Source organism: Narcine bancroftii, chromosome 9 (genome assembly GCF_036971445.1).
Source record: "Narcine bancroftii isolate sNarBan1 chromosome 9, sNarBan1.hap1, whole genome shotgun sequence".
Classification (NCBI taxonomy): Eukaryota; Metazoa; Chordata; class Chondrichthyes; order Torpediniformes; family Narcinidae; genus Narcine; species Narcine bancroftii.
The window spans coordinates 89,070,493-89,089,847 of record NC_091477.1 but is presented as its reverse complement, the minus strand read 5'-3'; the positions used below and the strand labels follow the sequence as shown (position 1 = coordinate 89,089,847).

General features: G+C 39.8%; 1 protein-coding gene and 1 long non-coding RNA gene across 3 annotated transcripts in view; one reads left to right on the top strand and one right to left on the bottom strand.

Moving 5' to 3' along the window:
* schip1 (schwannomin interacting protein 1) overlaps positions 1–19,355 on the bottom strand; it is a 547,841-nt gene that overhangs the window by 426,935 nt on the left and 101,551 nt on the right. The gene's annotated exons all lie outside the window — the stretch shown is intronic.
* Positions 524–16,783, top strand: LOC138742420 (uncharacterized). The gene is made up of 3 exons (XR_011344152.1): positions 524–585; positions 14,675–14,780; positions 16,513–16,783. It is a non-coding gene; the product is annotated as an uncharacterized lncRNA (long non-coding RNA).

The window sequence follows — 19,355 nt, the reverse complement described above, 5'->3', positions numbered from 1 at the left end:
ACTTGCACTGTATCTGTGCACTATACTTATCTACATATATGACAATAAAATCATTCATTAGACAATCGAAAAAGCTAAAGGTAGGAGCCAACCACAAAAAAAAAATCCCTTTTCGTTGTGGAGACCAGCATGTGAGTGTTGAAGGTAAAACAAAAGCCTTTGCAGTTTTATTCAGGCAGAAATTCTGAATGATAAATTCTGTTGGTTTTCACCCAAGATCACATAATTTTGATTCCAAAAAAAGGTAAATCTGCGAAGTAACTGGAGATAACCCTAATTTATTGCTCAAAACAGGCAGCAACATTTGTGCCAACATCTGAGTAAGGTCATTTATCTCCCATAAAATGGCAACATTGGAAAATGTTCATTTAAGAAAACCTGCTGGGTGGTGTTCATGCTGATTAGTCTGTTAAAATGGGACAAGCTGCCTTGTCATTGCCACAAGGATGAAGAAGTAGCTGGTCATAGACTGTAGGATCTGTTTCCATGGCAGCCATTGCAGCTGTAGAAATTGTTGCCATAGAGATGAGGTAAAACATGTGGAAGGGGGAACATGTTGAGTATCAAAGATTATCCCAAACTAATGTAAGTATGTCATTTTGTATACATCATCTTTGCTGCACATCATAGAACTGAGGACTAAGAGATCCAGAAATGGGATAGATGCATTAAAAATCCAGACAGAAAAATGCAAACAGCAACACACCAATGTCACAGTGGGGATCTTTCCATTTACATCTTCTCTGTGACTTATTGCAGTGATTACTCCTCATTTAATTTGGATTGATAAACAAAGGTAGTAGGTTGCACAGACTTGCTCCAATTTCCATTGCCGACATGTCTGTCCCCATCCCATTACTTTGCCAACATGTCTGTCTCTGCCCCATTCCCTTGCTGACGCATCTGTCTATGATCTCATGCATTGCTGGACCTGGAGTTTGCAAATTGGAAGAAACACCTCATATTCCATCTGGCCATCCTTCAAGCAGATAGCATTAGCATCGACTTTGCCGGTTTCCATTAGCCATCCCTCCCGCCCCCCCCCCCCCCCACCCGATCTTCTTTCCTGTAGCTCTGTCATTTTCTCTTCCCTTTTCCCTCTGTCTCTTTTATCCCAACTCTGCATTTCCCCCCCACCCAACCCCAGCAATTTTCACCTTTCCTCTCTCCTGGCCTCTTCTCTGTATCTCCATATCCAATTATAACTTTTGTCAGTTGCTCTTTCCTCCTCCCTGTGCCAGTTCTTTTGTTCAGGTGCCTGCCTGCTTTTATTCCTACCATTGGGCTCAGGCCCAAAACATAGGTTATATATCTTTACCTCTGATGGACACTGTAACACCTGCTGAGTTCTTCCAGCATTTCTATATTTTTACTACAATCATTTGCTCCAATTTTTGTCAGACATGCAAAATTAGTACAGTCAACCGCCACAGTAATGGAAATTCACCTCAACAGAATATGCAAATCACTATTGTAAGGTAAAAACATCATGAGATGGGACCGGAGAAGGAGTCACCCAGTACTAAGGAGTAACAGAATGCAGATGTGACCTTGGACACTCAAGATAAGCTTTGCACGAACAAGAATGATGTGCAGCAGACTAACAGAGAAGGGTAGCAACAGCTTATTCATTGGACAATGTCATGGTATGATCATTTACTAAGTACGTATCCTGAGGTATATAAAAAACACCACTTGCTGATAACGGCAGAATGTGCCTTCTCCAACTAACACTGTTAGTTGCAAGTGTTACAATCCGGCAATAAAGAACAAAGAACCTTGATTTCGACTCAGTCTGGTGTCTGACTCACTCATTCATGAACAAAGCAGACCTAACACTATCCAAAAAAATGTGACGTGGACTAAATTTTGCTCCCACTTAAGTTGTGAGAAATAGTAAATAAATAAGTCCAAAATTTCACTGGTGCCGTTGGAAGTAGCACCCAGAACTGTTAGTCTAATTGTAGACAATGTTTTTTATTGCAGTAAAATAAAAAGAAAATATTGGTTTTTGAGCTTTAAACCTAACAACTTTATTCAAACAAAATAGTGCCTATTATACAGGTACATCATTTCATTCTGACTGCATATCTCCATGAGTGGATAATTTATAATTTTCTCTTATTGATCTGGAATGACTTTTGAAACTCTGACACTTCAATTGTACATCAATTGTTATCTTTTTAAATTTGCATCCTAAATATTTCCAGGTATTTACTCCAATAGCATTTTTTTCGCAAGACATTTAAAAGTGCAATCACGATAAACTGAGCCCCTGACCATCAAGCCAAGCTAACAGTGTCACAAATTACCCTGTCAGAGCATACATATTAATGATGCCAAGTTCTGTTTCAGCTCATGCTGAGTTTTTGAACCATTTCAACATTAAGAATGAAAAAGGGCAGTTCCTCCACTCCAATCAATGGAGAGCAAACAAAGCTTGACAAAGAAAGGTTTTTTTGGGCAAAGGGATTTGTGAAAGATAGAAAGGAATTCAGCAAATAATCACAGACAATAGCTAGATAATAGGAAATATTATGAAAACAATCCAAATAACCTCAGAGAATTTAAAGCAATCAGACAACAACATATCAGTTGAACATACATCAATGTAAACATGAAGAGACAGGTTTTGGAAAGAAGATTTAGTATTGAAAAAAAGCTACTAATTAATAAAAACTAAATTGGGAGAAAACTACTCTAATTTGGAAACTCATCAGTATTCATTTGTTGCACTGGATCTAAATCATGAAACTCCTGACCCAAGCAAACCACAGAGGTTCCTCCATAAGAGGGAGTGAAGCAAATCGAGAATGTAGCTTGCAGTCCCTAACTTACAGGGAATTTGGAATGGACAATAAATTCTGGCTTTGCCAGTGACATCTTGGAGAGAACGAAAATTACATACAGTGCCCTCCATAATGTTTGGAACAAAGACCTTTATTTGCCCCTGTATACCACAGTTTTAAATTTGTAATCAAGCAATTCACTTATGATTAAAGTGCACCTTCCAGATTTTATTCAAAGTTATTTGTATACACTTTGGTTTAGCAATGTAGAAATTACAGCACTTTTTATACATAATGTGGTTCCCCATTTCAGGGGACCGTGATGCTTGGGACATCTGGCTTCACAAGTACTTGTGATGATTCAGATAGGTTTTATTGTTCCATTGGTGCAGATATAGGAAAGCTAAATCTGCTTCCATGCTTTTGATCATCTTTGGAATCTGTAGTTGCCATTTTATAACACGAGGATCTAAGTTGTGCCCAATGAAAGTTCAAGAAGCTGTTATGAGGCTGAAAAACAAGATTAAAACCATAAGAGACATGGCCCAAACCTTAGGATGGACCTAAATCAACTGCTTGGAACATCATTAAGAAGAAGGGCGTATTGGTGAGCTCCGAGGGACTAGTTGGCTAAGGAAGATCTCCACTGCTGATAACAGAAGAATTCTCATCATAATGAAGATAAATCTCCAAATGCCTGTCAATCAGATCAGAAACACTTTTCAGGAGGCTGGTGTGGATGTGTCAATGACTCCTGTCCACAGAAGACTTCATGAACAGAAATACAGAGGCGACACTACAAGATGCAAACCACTAGTTAGCCACAGAAACAGGATGGCCAGATTACAGTTTGCTAAGTAGTAGTTAAAAGAACCTGTACAATTCTAGAAAAAAGTCTTGTGGACAGATGAGACGAAAATTAACCTGCAATAGAGTGATGGCAAGAGTGAAGTGTGGAGGCATAAAGGAACTGCCCAAGATCCAAGGCATATCACCTATCTGTGAAACATGCTGGTGGGGGTATTATGGATTGGGCAAGTACAGCTGTCACAGGTACTGACGCACAGATCTTTACTGATGATGTAACTGCTGATGGCAGTAGCAAAATGAATTTGGAGGTGTATCGAAATATCTGCTCAAGTTTGAGCAAAATGCCTCCAAACTCATTAGAGGACACTTCATCCTACAGCAAGACAATCATCTCAAACATATGGCTAAGCAACAAAAGAGTTTTCAAAGCTAAAAAGTGGAAAATTCTTGAATGGCCCTGTCATGATAATGAATATGTATGAGATGTACCGGAAGTCACGTGGTATGAGGGAGAGATAAGAACACAAGCAGGAGAACAAAGGAAACCGGAGAATAAAAAGACACTAAGAAGTTTACCTGATAAAACTAGTGTTTAATGTTTTATTAACTTCACATTTCGGGCCACAAATGTGATATTGGCGACGAGGATGAAAGAAGCTTGATAAAGACTAAACAAGATTACAGAGGATTACAGACAACTTCAAGGTGATAAGAATTTTCTCTGTGACTCAGTACTTTTGGGGCTGGAATAATCAACCATCCAATCTAAATCCAATTAAGCATGCCTTCCATATGCTGGAGAAAGCATAAGGGGACAAGTCCCCCAAACAAGCAGGAACTGAAGATGGCTGCAGTATAGGCCTGGCAGGGCATCACCAGAGAAGACAATCAGCACCTGGTGATGTCAACGAATCACAGATTTCAAGCAGTCATTGTATGTAAGGGATACACAACAGTAGACTACTTTAATATATATACAATTACTATATCCCAAATATATGTTGCCTGAAATGAGGGAACTATGTATAAAAAATGCTGTAATTTCTACATGGGCAAATCAAAATGTATATAAATATTCATAAATAATATCTGGAATGTGCTCTTTAATCACATGTGAATTGTTTGATTACAAATTTAAAATAGTGCAAAATAGGAGCAAATAAAGGAAAAAGGTCTTTGTTCCAAACATTATGGGAGGCAGATACTGTACACAATATCAACCTCTTTTTTTCTCCCACTGATGCGGCTCAACCTGTAGATTGTTTATTCTTTAAAAATGTATGCATAAACTGAAAATTGAATCCCAAGTTTTGTAGCTTGAACAAGGTAACAATGTTAAGTTGACACAAATATTTTCATCTAACATTAAAAATGCTGCCTGATTATCAGCTGATATCAAATTGAAAATCGGTCAGATTTCCAATAAAACTGGGGCTAGTGAAAGAGAACCAAAGGTTTGGTTGATCTTTCTTTCCCATCCAAATGGTAAACACTTAACTGACCACCACATAATCATCTACTGTCATGTGATCCAGCTAATCAACTGACATTCCAAACTCTTGAGCAAGTTATCACATTTTACAATTTTATGAATTAGATTCTTGATATGTAAATGCACATTATACAAACTCTGAACAATCATGATGTTAAAAATCCATACCAACTTCCTCATCGTGTATTGATTAGTCAGATTTCGCTCGAGACAAAAATTGAGAACGAAGAACATTTATTGTACAACAGTGCAAAGTTGGGTGCTTCCCCTTACCCTGGGAATACACACACATACTGGGGCTCACCCAACTTTTATACAGTTCATTTCAGTGTAGAGATACCCCCCTCCCCCCTTAACATTTCTGCTTCCTGGATTGGTTTGGCATTTGGTAATTTTGTCTGCCTACAGTGCAGTTTCTGTAAACTTGAAATACCATGGGGTATCCTGTCTGGGTCCCATCATGTCATTGTCCTTATTCATGAATCTGCCTTTGTTCTTATTCAAACATCTCAACCCCCAGGAGTTTCTATATGCAGAATTGGCTAATTCCTTTCTATCACTATAAGACCTTTCTTCTATTATACTTGCGTAACCCTTCCTCACACTCTTATCGGAATTCATCCCTATTCAGCACTTACTTAACTTCCTCTAGTCTGTCTATTTTTCTTTATTTCATTCATACTAACTTTACTTCCTATAATCTATTATCTCTCACAATCCCCACTTTTTCTTTAGCTACGTTTAGTAAATTCTCAACTGGAAACTTGGTCTTTTTCCCAGCGAGTCAGTAAACGAACTGTAATCTCAGCATCATCAGACGGAGTTTGGGAAACATACATCCTTTGGGTTGTAGTGATCTGACGAAGGGTCTGTTGAATTAAACACTGCACACAAGTCATTGGGCAGGGAAGTTTCATGATGGCTAAAGTAATGAGTCCAACTGCTAAAAGGGCTGTGTGTATCCACCTCCAGTGTATGACTTTTGCTACACCCTTCTGTCATGTCAATATTCATATTACCAATGAAAGTCATTCAGTTTCATTTTAGTGGACCAATCCTTGATGAAGGATCTGAAATTTCACACAATTACTCGCTTGAACTCTTACATCTGAGTTTTTTTTGAGCATTGAGTACGAGTCAGGAAGTCATGTTGCAGCTACATAAAATGTTGGTTATACTGCATCTGGGTATATTATGTGCAATTCTGGTCACTCCATCACAGGAGGCATTAGAAAGGGTACAGAAGAGTTTTATCAGGACTCAGTCAGAATGAAAGCATATGAGCTATGGGAAGAAATTGGACAACCTGGGATGCCTTCTCTGGAGCATATGATAGGTATAGATAAGGTGGACACTCCATATTTTCAGGGTAAAAAATATCCCATTCTCAAGGACATACATTTAAAATGAGGAAGGATACATTTAAAAAAGCTGTGCGGGGCACGTATTTTTATCATCAAGAGTAGTAGATGCTTGGAACAGGTTACCAGGTACAGTGGTAGAAACAGAAATGATAGTAACATGTATGAGGCTTCTAGATTTTTTTAAATTTAAATTTAATTTAGATATACAACACACCAACAGGCTGTTCTGACCCACGAACCTGTGCCGCCTAATTACACCAAGTTAACTTACAAAGTTTTGAAGGGTGGGAGGAAACTAGAGCACCCAAAGGAAACCAGCGCAGACACAGGTAGAAGGTACAGACTCTTTAGAGACAGCACTGGATTTGAATGCAGGTAGCTGGAGCTGAAACAGCATTGCACTAACTTCTACACTAACTATTGTACAAGCAAAAAAGATTTATGATAATTCAGGCATCTTTTGGCACAAACATCAAGAGCCAAAAGCCCTGTCCCTGTGCTGCATTGATCTGTGTTCCTAACACATCAGCAAACCAAATTGTGAGTGAGACCCTCAGAAACATTTTTAACAGCTCTACTTTATAAGATGCAGGAATTCTGCATTCATCCTGGTCCAACGTTTTCAGCCTTTGGCTCCACCCCACTTGCCTCCAGCTCAGAATTTCTGCACTTCTTCTCAACCTTTACTCCTCTCAGGGAAGTAATTGACATCCTTTCCTTGGTCATGTCCTGTTATCTTGATGACACTTCTCATCAGTTAATATATGTTGTGGACCAGCCCACTAATACCTGAAACTATGTTCATGCAAATCTGATGTCAAATTCTGTGATGTGGATGCAAATACTAAAAAGAATGATGCATGGCATTTCCAACTCTTTACCTAAACACTTTTGAACTAATAATTTATCAAGTAGATTTACCTTCTTGTCTAAATTTTAATCTTCTTCATTGTGCAGGCACCAGATGGTAGTGCACTCTGTCAGAAGATAATAAAAATGATTAATGCTATTTTCCTCAGAAATGTATCCTGTATAAGAAATATAACCACACCATTTTCTTCCTGATCTATGCCTCCTTCATATGAAATGCACGTGTTCTTTTACATTAATATTTTTACAACAGTCTTTCTGTTTTGGGAGATTATTGCAAATGTTTTATTATGCAATATTTTTATCTTCTCTCTGTGATATTTATAATAATTAAGAGCAAGATAAACAAGCCACTTTGCTTATTCCTCCAAGTCAGTCACAGAGAAGGAATTTCATTAAAACCACCAACAACATAACTTGCTTCCAAAATATATTGTAAACGAGTATTAGTGAGATGATAGTTCAGAGCTGGATACAATAACATCATTGTCAAACCAACCATAAAATCATAAAATGTACAACTGTAAGACAACTTAACGTGTCAATAGCTGATTCTGTGGGAATCCTCTCAAATCAGAAATAAAAAACAATTGTGAAGTTCATTTTTATTAACTTTGTCAAAGAGACGACCATAGTGATATCAGTGTCTAAAAAAAGTCATTGAAATAAAATGGAGTACTGCAACTCAGAAAATGTTATCAACTTGAATACTTCCCAAATCTAGTTCCCACCAGAGTTTCAATAAAGGGTCCGATCCAAAGCATCGGCTGTTCATTTGTCTCCATGGATGCTGCCTATCCTGCTCAGTTCCTCCAGCTTCTCTTGATTTGATGAAATCAATACAATTGACCAACAAATCTGCAAACATTTTGTCTGTCCTACATAAACCATCAAAATAGGTCAATTCATAGAGAGAATTTTTAAAAAGGCAAATTATTCTTCAAAAAGAGAATTTCCAACTAACTATATGCACAGGGAGTGAGAATGCTGAACAACCAAAGGAGCAGCTCACACTAACCCCATCTGAGACTCTCATATTCATGAAACAGCATTTATTTATTTGTATAGATGGAATACTTGTCCTGCATATGTATTATTTGTCTGTATGTGGTGTTATGTCTAGTTTTGTATCTGTATGTTTTGCACCGAGGACCAGAGAACACTGTTTACCGGGTTGATAATAAAGTGATAATAAACTTGACTTAACATTAAAACTGCACAAATGATCTGATTGGTTGTCAGACTTGGGGACAGCCCCCACTATTCCCTCCAAAGGGAAGAGGGCAAAAGTGAAAATATTATAAAAAGGAGATATATTCTTTGTTACATGGAATGGAAACAAGACCTTCAGTCCAACTTGTCGATGCCGACTAATGTGTCTTCCTGAGCTCGTTCCATTTCCCTGCATTTAGGATATATGGAAAGTGAAATGGGCAATTATTGTTTGCAATTACTGCACAGAATTGGGGCAAAAGAGTCACAGAAAGACAAATATCTCTGAAGGTGGGCAAAAAAGGTTTGGGAATTATTGGGAAGTAACATTTCAATTTGAACAATGCTCTGCAGTTAATAGGGTTTATTTTCTCAATCTACTCACAGGAAAAATTTATAAACAAATCAAAGCAATTTATTGTCACATGTACCAAGATGCAATAATAAAGTTTGTTTTATGAGCAGTCCAGCTGGACAACTCATATATATACTGTATAGTACAAGAAAGATAGAACATAAAATCAGTTACAGAGAGAGAGATCAGTTCTTAGAGAGCAAAGATAACATTTTGAGATTCTTTTAGAATTCTGATAATGGCATGAAAGAAAGGGTCCTTGAATCTGGTGGTGTATGACTTCAAATTCATGAATCTTCTTGATGGGAAGGACCTGAAGAAACTATGGTCAGGGTGGAATGGGCCTTTTAATATGTTGGCTACTTTTCCAAGGCAGCAAAAGGAATGGATAGAGTCAACGGAGGGAGGAGGGGTATGTGTGATGGCCTGAGCTGTATTCACAACACTCTGCTTTGGGAAAATTCGTTCCTGAACTACTCGGGGCTGCATTTAATAGTGCATCAACTGAAGTTTATAAGGGATGATGGTGACATTCAGGCTTCTGAGAGTGTAGAGACACTGGGGTGCTTCCTTGGCCATCATGTCAACATGGGTGGACCAGAATAAGTCACTGCAGAGGTTTATTCAGAAGAACTTCAAACGATCCATACCATGTGACTGTTTATGCAGATTGAGGAGTGACCTCCACTCCTCTTCCAGAAGTCTGTAACCAGCTCCATGGTCTTGCTGACATCCTCAGGTTCTTGCCCGAGCACCATCTATCTCCCTTCTAGAACCAAACTCAGATTATAGATAGAGATCCTGCCTCTGACAGTGGTGTCAAATGAGGTTGGAATGGTGTTTTGTCATGAGGTCAAGATGCACAGAGATAAATGTATATCCTGACTCATTACTGAAAGCCCTTTCGTGAAGATATACTCACTTTTTATTTCAATAGTTAAAGATACCCCATTGTTTTGAGATTAAATGGAACTATGATTTATTTTGCAAATTAGCTCACGAGTTAGCCTGTAAGCAGACAAAATTCCATGTGCTGATTCTTTCAATTGCCTTGGCTTCCATTTAGCCTTCAGCTATGAAAGTATTCTGTTCAATGAACAACATTCATGCTTACAATATCCACAGCTGAAGTCAGTTCAGCTTTTCCTCTCAGAGCTGCACGTCAATAAGGCCATTGGCTTGAAACTTCAACTAAACCTCATACGTGTTAAGATCAAGAAACATTGGCCAGCAGAGCTGTCAGAAAATATAAGAAGCTGCTTGAAAAATAATCAGAAGGACTCAAATAAATAATTGCAACTTTGGAAAACAGGCAGAGAGGCTCGTGATGAAGAAATGACATGAAAACAAAATTTAATGAAATTTCTGAGGAGAAACAAAACACTTTCAACAAGTTACAGATGGGAAAGTAGCTTCTTATATGTAAAGTTCCACGCAGTTTCTTCAAACTTTTTCTATTTACCAATGAATATAATATCTAACTCCTGCCTTATATCAAAATGTGAATCCTTGAAGCTGTCCCATGAAGCCTCTTTGTAAATACCTTTGTAAAAATATTAATCAAAATAAAATTTGATTTCAAAAATTGAATTAGTGATTATGTTTTAAATCATTTCATTCATGAATGATTTAAACAAAAATGTGATGCACTGACTAGTACATTTGCAAACAACACAAAAACTGTCATAATCGTGAGCAGTGGGGAAGATTGTCAAAGGATTCAGCAGGGATATAGAGGAGCTATGGACAGAGACTGCTTAATAGAGGAGAGTGTGAGGTATTACACTTTGGGAGGTCAAATGCAAAATGAAAGTGTAAAGTAAATGCTAGAGCCCTTATAAATGTTGATGAATAAAAGAATCTTGGGGTGTGTCCATAGTTACCTAAGAGTGGTAACACAAGGTATACATCATACTGATTTGGGGTGTTGTGTATACAAATCAGGAAGTTATGCTGCATCTCTTTAAAACTTAACAGGCCACAATTGGAGTATTGTGTGCAGTTCTGATCACCAGATTATAGAAAGGATGTGGAGGCTTTTGACAAAGTACAGATAAGCTTTTTTTTTTAAATTCCCCCACTGATACCTTATGTCCGTTCTTACCCTCATCTATTGTTAAGATGAAGCTAAATGTAAACTTAAGGAACAGTTGGCATAGTGGTTCGTGCAACAGCTTTACAGTGCTAGCGATCGGGACTAAAGTTTGAATTCCGTGCCGTCAGGAGTTTGTACGTTCTCCCCGTATCTGTGTGGGATTTCCCTAGGGGCTCCAATTTCTTCCCACCATTTGAAACATACCGGGGTGGGGGGGTGTACATTAATTGGGCTGTACAGACTCATGGGCTGAAATGGCCTGTTACTGTGCTGTATGTCTAAATTTAAAAAACATCACATCATATTCCACCTGGATAGCTTTAAAGCTCATGGCATGAATATCTATATGAATATTTATCTTTCTACTCTTAGAAAACACCTCATTTCTCTGTGGTTTCACTGTTCCCATCTCTTTACCTTCTCCTGTTCTTACTTTTCTCTCGAATTTCCCTCAACCTCTCCCAATGGTCTTGCCCTCTTCCTTTTTCTCCATTTCTCCACCTTTTGTCCAATACCTGATCACTGTTTGACTTCTCCCCACCTCTTTACCCCTTTTCAAACTCAAAATCACCTTCTTTTAAAATCTTCAAATTGCTATGTTGACAGATCATTTCTACCCATGGATGCTGCCTGACTGTCTGAGTTCCTCCAGCAGCCTCATAGCTAGGTCTGTACTTTTAATTCATTGCATGCAAAGGGGTTGAAGTTGAGAATCGTCCTCAGTTGAAATTCCAAGGATTGAAAGTGAAGGAGTCCTGGAATTAAGCAGCACCATTTGCTTCACAATAATCATTTCTTGGAGAAATTGTGTTTTTAATAATTGGTTAATTGCCTAAAGAAATCTCTTGGTGCCTGCCACATTGACCACCGGCAGTGGGCTGATATCGCCTCAAACCGTGCATCTTGGCGCCTCACAGTTCGGTGGGCAGCAACCTCCTTTGAAGAAGACTGCAGAGCCCACCTCACTGACAAAAGACAAAGGAGGAAAAACCCAACACCCAACCCCAACCCACCAATTTTCCCTTGCAATCGCTGTAACTGTGTCTGCCTGTCCCGCATCGGACTTGTCAGCCACAAACGAGCCTGCAGCTGACATGGACATTACCCCTCCATAAATCTTCGTCCGCGAAGCCAAGTCAAAGAAAATTATTAATAATAACCGGGTCATGTTTAGTGTAGCAGTTAGTGCAATGCAGTTACAGCACCAGCCACTAGGGTTCAAATCCACCATTGCCCAGAGGGAGTTTGTACCTTCTCTCCGTATCTGTACGGGTTTCCTCTGGGTGTTCCAGTTTCCTCTCTCGCTTCAAATCGTAATGGGTTATAGGTCAATCTCAAGGGCCCTATTACTGTATTGTATGTATAAATTTAAATTAAAAATTTTATTTGTAAAGCAGCAATTATTCTAAAATCAACAGTGAGCTGCTGGTTGGATCAAAACCTAGGACCGTCACGGACAAATATAACAGCTGGTCATTACAACAAAGCATTACACTTGACTTTCCCATTGGCGCTTTGATAGTTACAACATAACTTTATTCTTAAACAAATGCCTGGAAAATTCATAGCAGGTCAGGTATGCTGCAGGGCATAATGTGCTACTATGAGATGGAAATGCTTACACTAAAAACAAAAGTGTTACAAGTCTTGGATCAGAATTACACAGCCAACGCACTGAGCGTTTGGGAATGGGGAGGAGGCGAGAGCAGATCTAATTGGGATTCTCATGTCAAATTATTTAACAAACAATATTCAAATAATAAATGGTTTCAGAACAATTTAAGGAATTTATTCAAAGACATTTAACACGTTTGTATATATTTACATGAACAAGGCAAAACACAAAATTATGTTAATATGAAACTCTGCACATTGTTTTGAATCTGATTACTCATTTTTCTCAGGGATGTTGTAAACCAAATCAGTTAATCAATGTGTTAATGCTTCCTTCAGTCTACTGATGGACCAGACCAATCAAATTATTTAATTGGTCTTTCAGGGAACTAATTCCCCTGTTGTACAAGGTAGAAATTACATTTATTAAAATGAGTAATTTAATAATGTGCCTTGATACTTCATTTTTCACAATTTAATTGATATATAAAGACAGCACCCCCAAAGAATGACTCATACATCAACAGCAAACTCCCTAATTTGTGCATTTTTTTGCCATCATTACCAACAATAGTAAACGTCAGGTGCCGGACAAGACTGCAATATTCCTCTCAACTGGTGTGACCCTTCGATTTATTGTTGCAGGGTCTAACCTGCGCAACACTGCCTGATGGCTCTACTCATCTCTCACCAATTTTACTCTTATTAGCAATGAGTTGGGTCATCCAGGACCTTAATTTCTCTTCAATTATAATACTAGCAGGAGCAAGTCATACCAATGAAGACCTGTCACTTTAATTTTTAAACATTTTACACAAGCAGTACAGTAACAGGCTGTTCTGCCATGAGCTTGTACCCCCAAATAAAGAGCAGTACATTCTGGTGATGAATATATTCTGAAGCTTTGTATGGTTTCATTTAAAAGAGTAAAATATAGTCCAACAGATTACTGGGATTCAGTGGAAAGTATCCAAAAACCTCTTTGCTATGCTGACAGCACAATTAAATGCTTATCTAGTGAAAGAATCGGAATTGAAAAATGTCATGCAGAAAGGCAAAAATCACAAACCTCTCTCAAAATTATTTGACATTTATTAATGAAATCATCTATAGAACATCTGGAAGAGAAGGCCAATTCGTAGCATTTTTAAATTATAGCAGAAGGAATAACTATAAAAAGTCTAAAACCAGTGACTATAGATTACCAATAACAATTAAAATATCTGAAACAGTTAGGTCAAGGTGTGTGAATGCAAAACTATGCCCAAAGAATAAACTAATTGCAAATACTAATTAACACAGAAGCTAAAATGGCATGAAAACAAAATGTTAAATAGAAGAGCTGTCAGAAAATTCCATTCTTAATTGATATTGGAATAAAAGGAAATCTTTCCATGGGAGGAAACATTGAGTGGCAGAAGATGATGATGATCCATTTCCTTCTGGTCTAGAATTTCAGCAAACGCTACTGCATCATCCAAGAAATTATTTTGATGTGGATGATTCAAGTTCATGCTGATCTTTTGTGTCAAACATGCCAAGAAAAACAGGAGCACTGAACAACTCAAGAACAATGCCTGAAATAGTTCGTCATTGGTCCCCTGTAACAGATGTAGAGCACTTCATGACAGAAGGAGAAGACAATGAAATGAACTGACTCGGTATATAAAAGTAAAAGAGAAAAATTTCTTGTTTATTTTATTAAGTGACGACATTGTTTAACGGATTTAATGCATCTTAGAGATTGAACTTTGAATAAATGGGAAGGGGGGAGAGGGAGGGAGGGAGGGAGGGGGAAAAAGGGGAGAAAATGACACTGTATATATTCAAGAGAAAAATGTCTGTATGTATTTTGGTCAGTATAGTTTATTGTGTGAAAAATAAAAAAATTTAAAAAAAACATCACTTTGAGAACTCTGAGGTACAGTTGCCCAAAAAACTAAGATATTCCACAAGCTGCATTTGCAGACACTGCTGCCCAAATCGAATCTGGGTTTATTTAATTAAGCATTAAATAAGGAATGAACTCAACTTACATTTTTTAAACTAATTTCTCACTTCCGTATCATCCAGAGTCTCAAGAATGAAGACAGTTGACTCAGCAGGTAAAGAATTCCAACAACTTACATCCCTCGAAGCAGAAATTATGATGCTCAATATTTCTGAATTCTCCCACAAGGTAAAACATTTTTACAGCGTCTACCTCTGAAATTCCCTCAGAATATTGTATTATTTGTGAGTTTTATTCAGACCAGGGCCTGAAATGGAAAACTGTTGAAGTTTGCCATCTGGCAGGAACAATTTAGTGACCCTATCCTAAAAAAAAATCTTCTTTCTCCTCTCCCCCTACCTTTTGTTTTATCTAGGCGCTAGCCTGTTTTTGCTTATACTGTACCTGATGAAGGGCTGAGGTCTGAAACATTGGTTATCCTTCCTATCGATGCTGTGTGACCTGCCAAGTTTCTTCAGCAGATTTGTGTATTGTTAACCTTTTTTCCATGACTACCTTGAAGAATACAAACTACAGTCACTGTTCCCAAGGGTTCCACCACAGACACTTCTTTTTCAATATTTTTATTGGTTTCATCAAATAAATGTTACTTCGGTACATGACAATAAAATAATAACAAATCTTATATAGCAATAAAAATGGTATTGAAACCTACATTACATTGAAAAGTTAAAAAACAAAAAATCTACTATTTATTTAATTATTGATCCCCTCCCTTCAGAGGCTACTGGCTAAACACAAATAAAGAAAACAATGGAGTAAAAAAAAAACCCAGAAACTAATTAATCTTACAAATTTTGAAAATAATTAAGAAAGAAACCCCATAAAGAAACAAAGTTAAGATTCATTTCAGTTGTGGCACATCTAATTTTTTCCACAAAGTCAAACATGCCATCATAGCAATAAGGGAGGTGAGGGCAACTATATGGGATTATGAAGCCGTCAATATCAAACTTGTTGGTCCTCTTGGAGTCAAAGTAATATTAAGAACTAAACACAAGCTACACCACAGACACTTCTATCACTTGCTCTTCTTCCCTGAAATCAAATTAAGACCCCTTCCTTGTAGAACCTGTTACATACTGCTTCAAAAACCCCTTTTGGATTCATTTACTTATTGTACCCCAACTAAGTCCCACGCACTCAAGCAACGCCAGTCAATATTGGGAATGTTAAAATCCTCACGACTACAACCCAACTGTTTTTACACACTTCTGTATCTCTTTTTCTAATTCCTATTATCCATTGGGAAGCCTACACATAACAAACAATATCATTGTTTGAAATTTCTGCTTTCATGTATAGGCAAAGATGGATTTGTTGCAACATTATTAATGATACTAAAGCTAATGATCATTGATTACTGATTCCTGCAGATTTAAAGACTAATAGTAACTGGACTAAATTATACAATGCTTTTCATTCCTGAAGTAGATTTGATGGCCTGGACACATTTAATAGTTCTTAATTGACGATCTTTGAACTCGCACTACAAATTACAACACTTTGTGGAGTCTTGTGTTCAATAGAGCAATTGATTTCCGCTGACTTTTTTTTAAACCTCAGAACATAAAAACAAGAATGAAATTACTTTCTGAAAGTCATGCAGGGACTTAAATCGAAGCAAATTTAAAACTGTAAATGTTAAATGGCTAGGAAGTAATCCCATATTAGATAAACATCAATTAATTACTCCCCAACAAATACAGAATCTCTTGAGCCCTCAAGCACTTTAAAAGGGTCATGGAGTCCTTGAGAATGAGTTACTCTAGGAAGAGTACCTAGTCGCTAATAATACGTTCGCTGCTCTTCCAGTTACTCTTTGTCCGTACTGTTTTATTACAGCAAAGAATAATGATTTTAAAAATTGATTGTAATGTTCATTCTTTGCCCATTTTAGCACATCAAATAGAACAAGCTCTGGAATGCAAAGAAACTCCAGAAAAGCTAGTGATGCTGAGGCACCTTCTGCAGTTGAAAGAAAAATTTTCAATACTAGAGTTTGTTTTTAGTTATTTTGGCCTAATAAGCTAACCATAAGAGTTCCAGACAATACAATGAGCTACATAGGAGAGCACAGAAATTAATTTAGAGATACAGCATGGTAACAGATCCTTCCGGCCACAATGCCCAAATATACCTATGTTATTTATTATCCAACTAACCCTGTACAACTTTGAAATGTGGGAGGAAACTGGAGCACCTGGAGGAAAAAATACATAGGGAAAACGTACAAACTCCTTACTGTGTTGTGTTAAACCAATGTATATATTTATCTGTCTGGGCACATTTGTTAGCCAACTGTACCTGTGGCCCAACCAGCAGGCTCCTAAATAGAGGTGTCCGTCCCTCAGCCCCCTGCTCAGTTGGGACAGTCAACCAGCAGGGATGTGCCTTCATTCTATTGCGAATAAAAGCCTATCAGTTTTGCTTAAACTCAGTCTTTTGAAAAGATGGTGCATCATGCGGATTTGAACTCAGGACAGAGGTGTTATAAAAGCAATTAGCTAACCATTATTGCTGAAATTTTTAAAAGAATTCCGGATCTGATTAGTTCAGGAATTATGTGGAGATGGTAGGGGGGAGGGGGGGATTGGGGAGCCGGAAGGGGGGGATTGGGGAGCCGGAAGGGGGGGATTGGGGAGCCGGAAGGGGGGGATTGGGGAGCCGGAAGGGGGGGATTGGGGAGCCGGAAGGGGGGGATTGGGGAGCCGGAAGGGGGGGATTGGGGAGCCGGAAGGGGGGGATTGGGGAGCCGGAAGGGGGGGATTGGGGAGCCGGAAGGGGGGGATTGGGGAGCCGGAAGGGGGGGATTGGGGAGCCGGAAGGGGGGGATTGGGGAGCCGGAAGGGGGGGATTGGGGAGCCGGAAGGGGGGGATTGGGGAGCCGGAAGGGGGGATTGGGGAGCCGGAAGGGGGGGATTGGGGAGCCGGAAGGGGGGGATTGGGGAGCCGGAAGGGGGGGATTGGGGAGCCGGAAGGGGGGGATTGGGGAGCCGGAAGGGGGGGATTGGGGAGCCGGAAGGGGGGGATTGGGGAGCCGGAAGGGGGGGATTGGGGAGCCGGAAGGGGGGGATTGGGGAGCCGGAAGGGGGGGATTGGGGAGCCGGAAGGGGGGGATTGGGGAGCCGGAAGGGGGGGATTGGGGAGCCGGAAGGGGGGGATTGGGGAGCCGGAAGGGGGGGATTGGGGAGCCGGAAGGGGGGGATTGGGGAGCCGGAAGGGGGGGATTGGGGAGCCGGAAGGGGGGGATTGGGGAGCCGGAAGGGGGGGATTGGGGAGCCGGAAGGGGGGGATTGGGGAGCCGGAAGGGGGGGATTGGGGAGCCGGAAGGGGGGGATTGGGGAGCCGGAAGGGGGGGATTGGGGAGCCGGAAGGGGGGGATTGGGGAGCCGGAAGGGGGGGATTGGGGAGCCGGAAGGGGGGGATTGGGGAGCCGGAAGGGGGGGATTGGGGAGCCGGAAGGGGGGGATTGGGGAGCCGGAAGGGGGGGATTGGGGAGCCGGAAGGGGGGGATTGGGGAGCCGGAAGGGGGGGATTGGGGAGCCGGAAGGGGGGGATTGGGGAGCCGGAAGGGGGGGATTGGGGAGCCGGAAGGGGGGGATTGGGGAGCCGGAAGAGGGGGATTGGGGAGCGGGAAGGGGGGATTGGGGAGTGGGACCATCAGAAATGAGTACAGTTGAATTTTTAAAGTGAGTCAATGAGATGTGCTGTAGAGGTTTCCTAAAGCAGACCACAATCCCCCAGTTATCAGATTTTCAAAGCTTTGGAAACCAACCATGGTTAGTTGTAGCCTAGGATTATCTCCATTAACTGCAAAAGTGAGGTGGGTGATATTTAATTTTAACCATATAGACCAGTGTTGGATACTAAATCCATCTCACTGTGCCAAATAACGAGCAAATTTGCATTCTTCTCCGACGGCAAATTAAAATATAATGAGCAAACTGGGTCTCCAATCTGAACAGTCAATTATGTCACCATTCTGAGAATGGTCAATTAACTTCAGCTGCGAGAAAAAAGAACTGAGTTGAACTATTTCTTTAAAAAGCTGATGGAAGGTGACAGAATTTAATGTACATTGATGGTTTTGTGTGTAAGAAATATTTCCATACACTTAATTCTTACCTTCACGACCCAGGAGTATTTTATGCTGACATGAGGTGCAAAATTCAGGAGATTGCTTTCACTGTACTGGCATCCATCATTTTAACTAGCAGATCTTTCTTTCTTTGGCTTGGCTTCACGGACGAAGATTTATGGAGGGGGTAAATGTCCACGTCAGCTGCAGGCTCATTTGTGGCTGACAAGTCCGATGCGGGACAGGCAGACATGGTTGCAGCGGTTGCAGGGGAAAATTGGTGGGTTGGGGTTGGGTGTTGGGTTTTTCCTCCTTTGCCTTTTGTCAGTGAGGTGGGCAGATGGTGCATCATTAAAATATAACATACACATACATGAAAAATCATTGTGAGCAAACAGCATTACATTCTTTGGCTTCATTAGTATTAGGGATAATTTCCATTAACCATACAATTTCAAATCAACTGTCTATCATGCTCCCTCCCCAATGTGACTTGTGCAATGGTGCTGGAGAAAAGGTTTCAGATGTGTGGGGCAATGGAACTGGTTCTGAAGGAGGTAGGGCCAGTGCAAACCAGACAATCTACAACTGGGCAGGACTGGGATTAATGTCCAAGGGGAGCTGTTTGAGAGAGCTGTTAGGGAAGGTTTAAGCAAATGAGG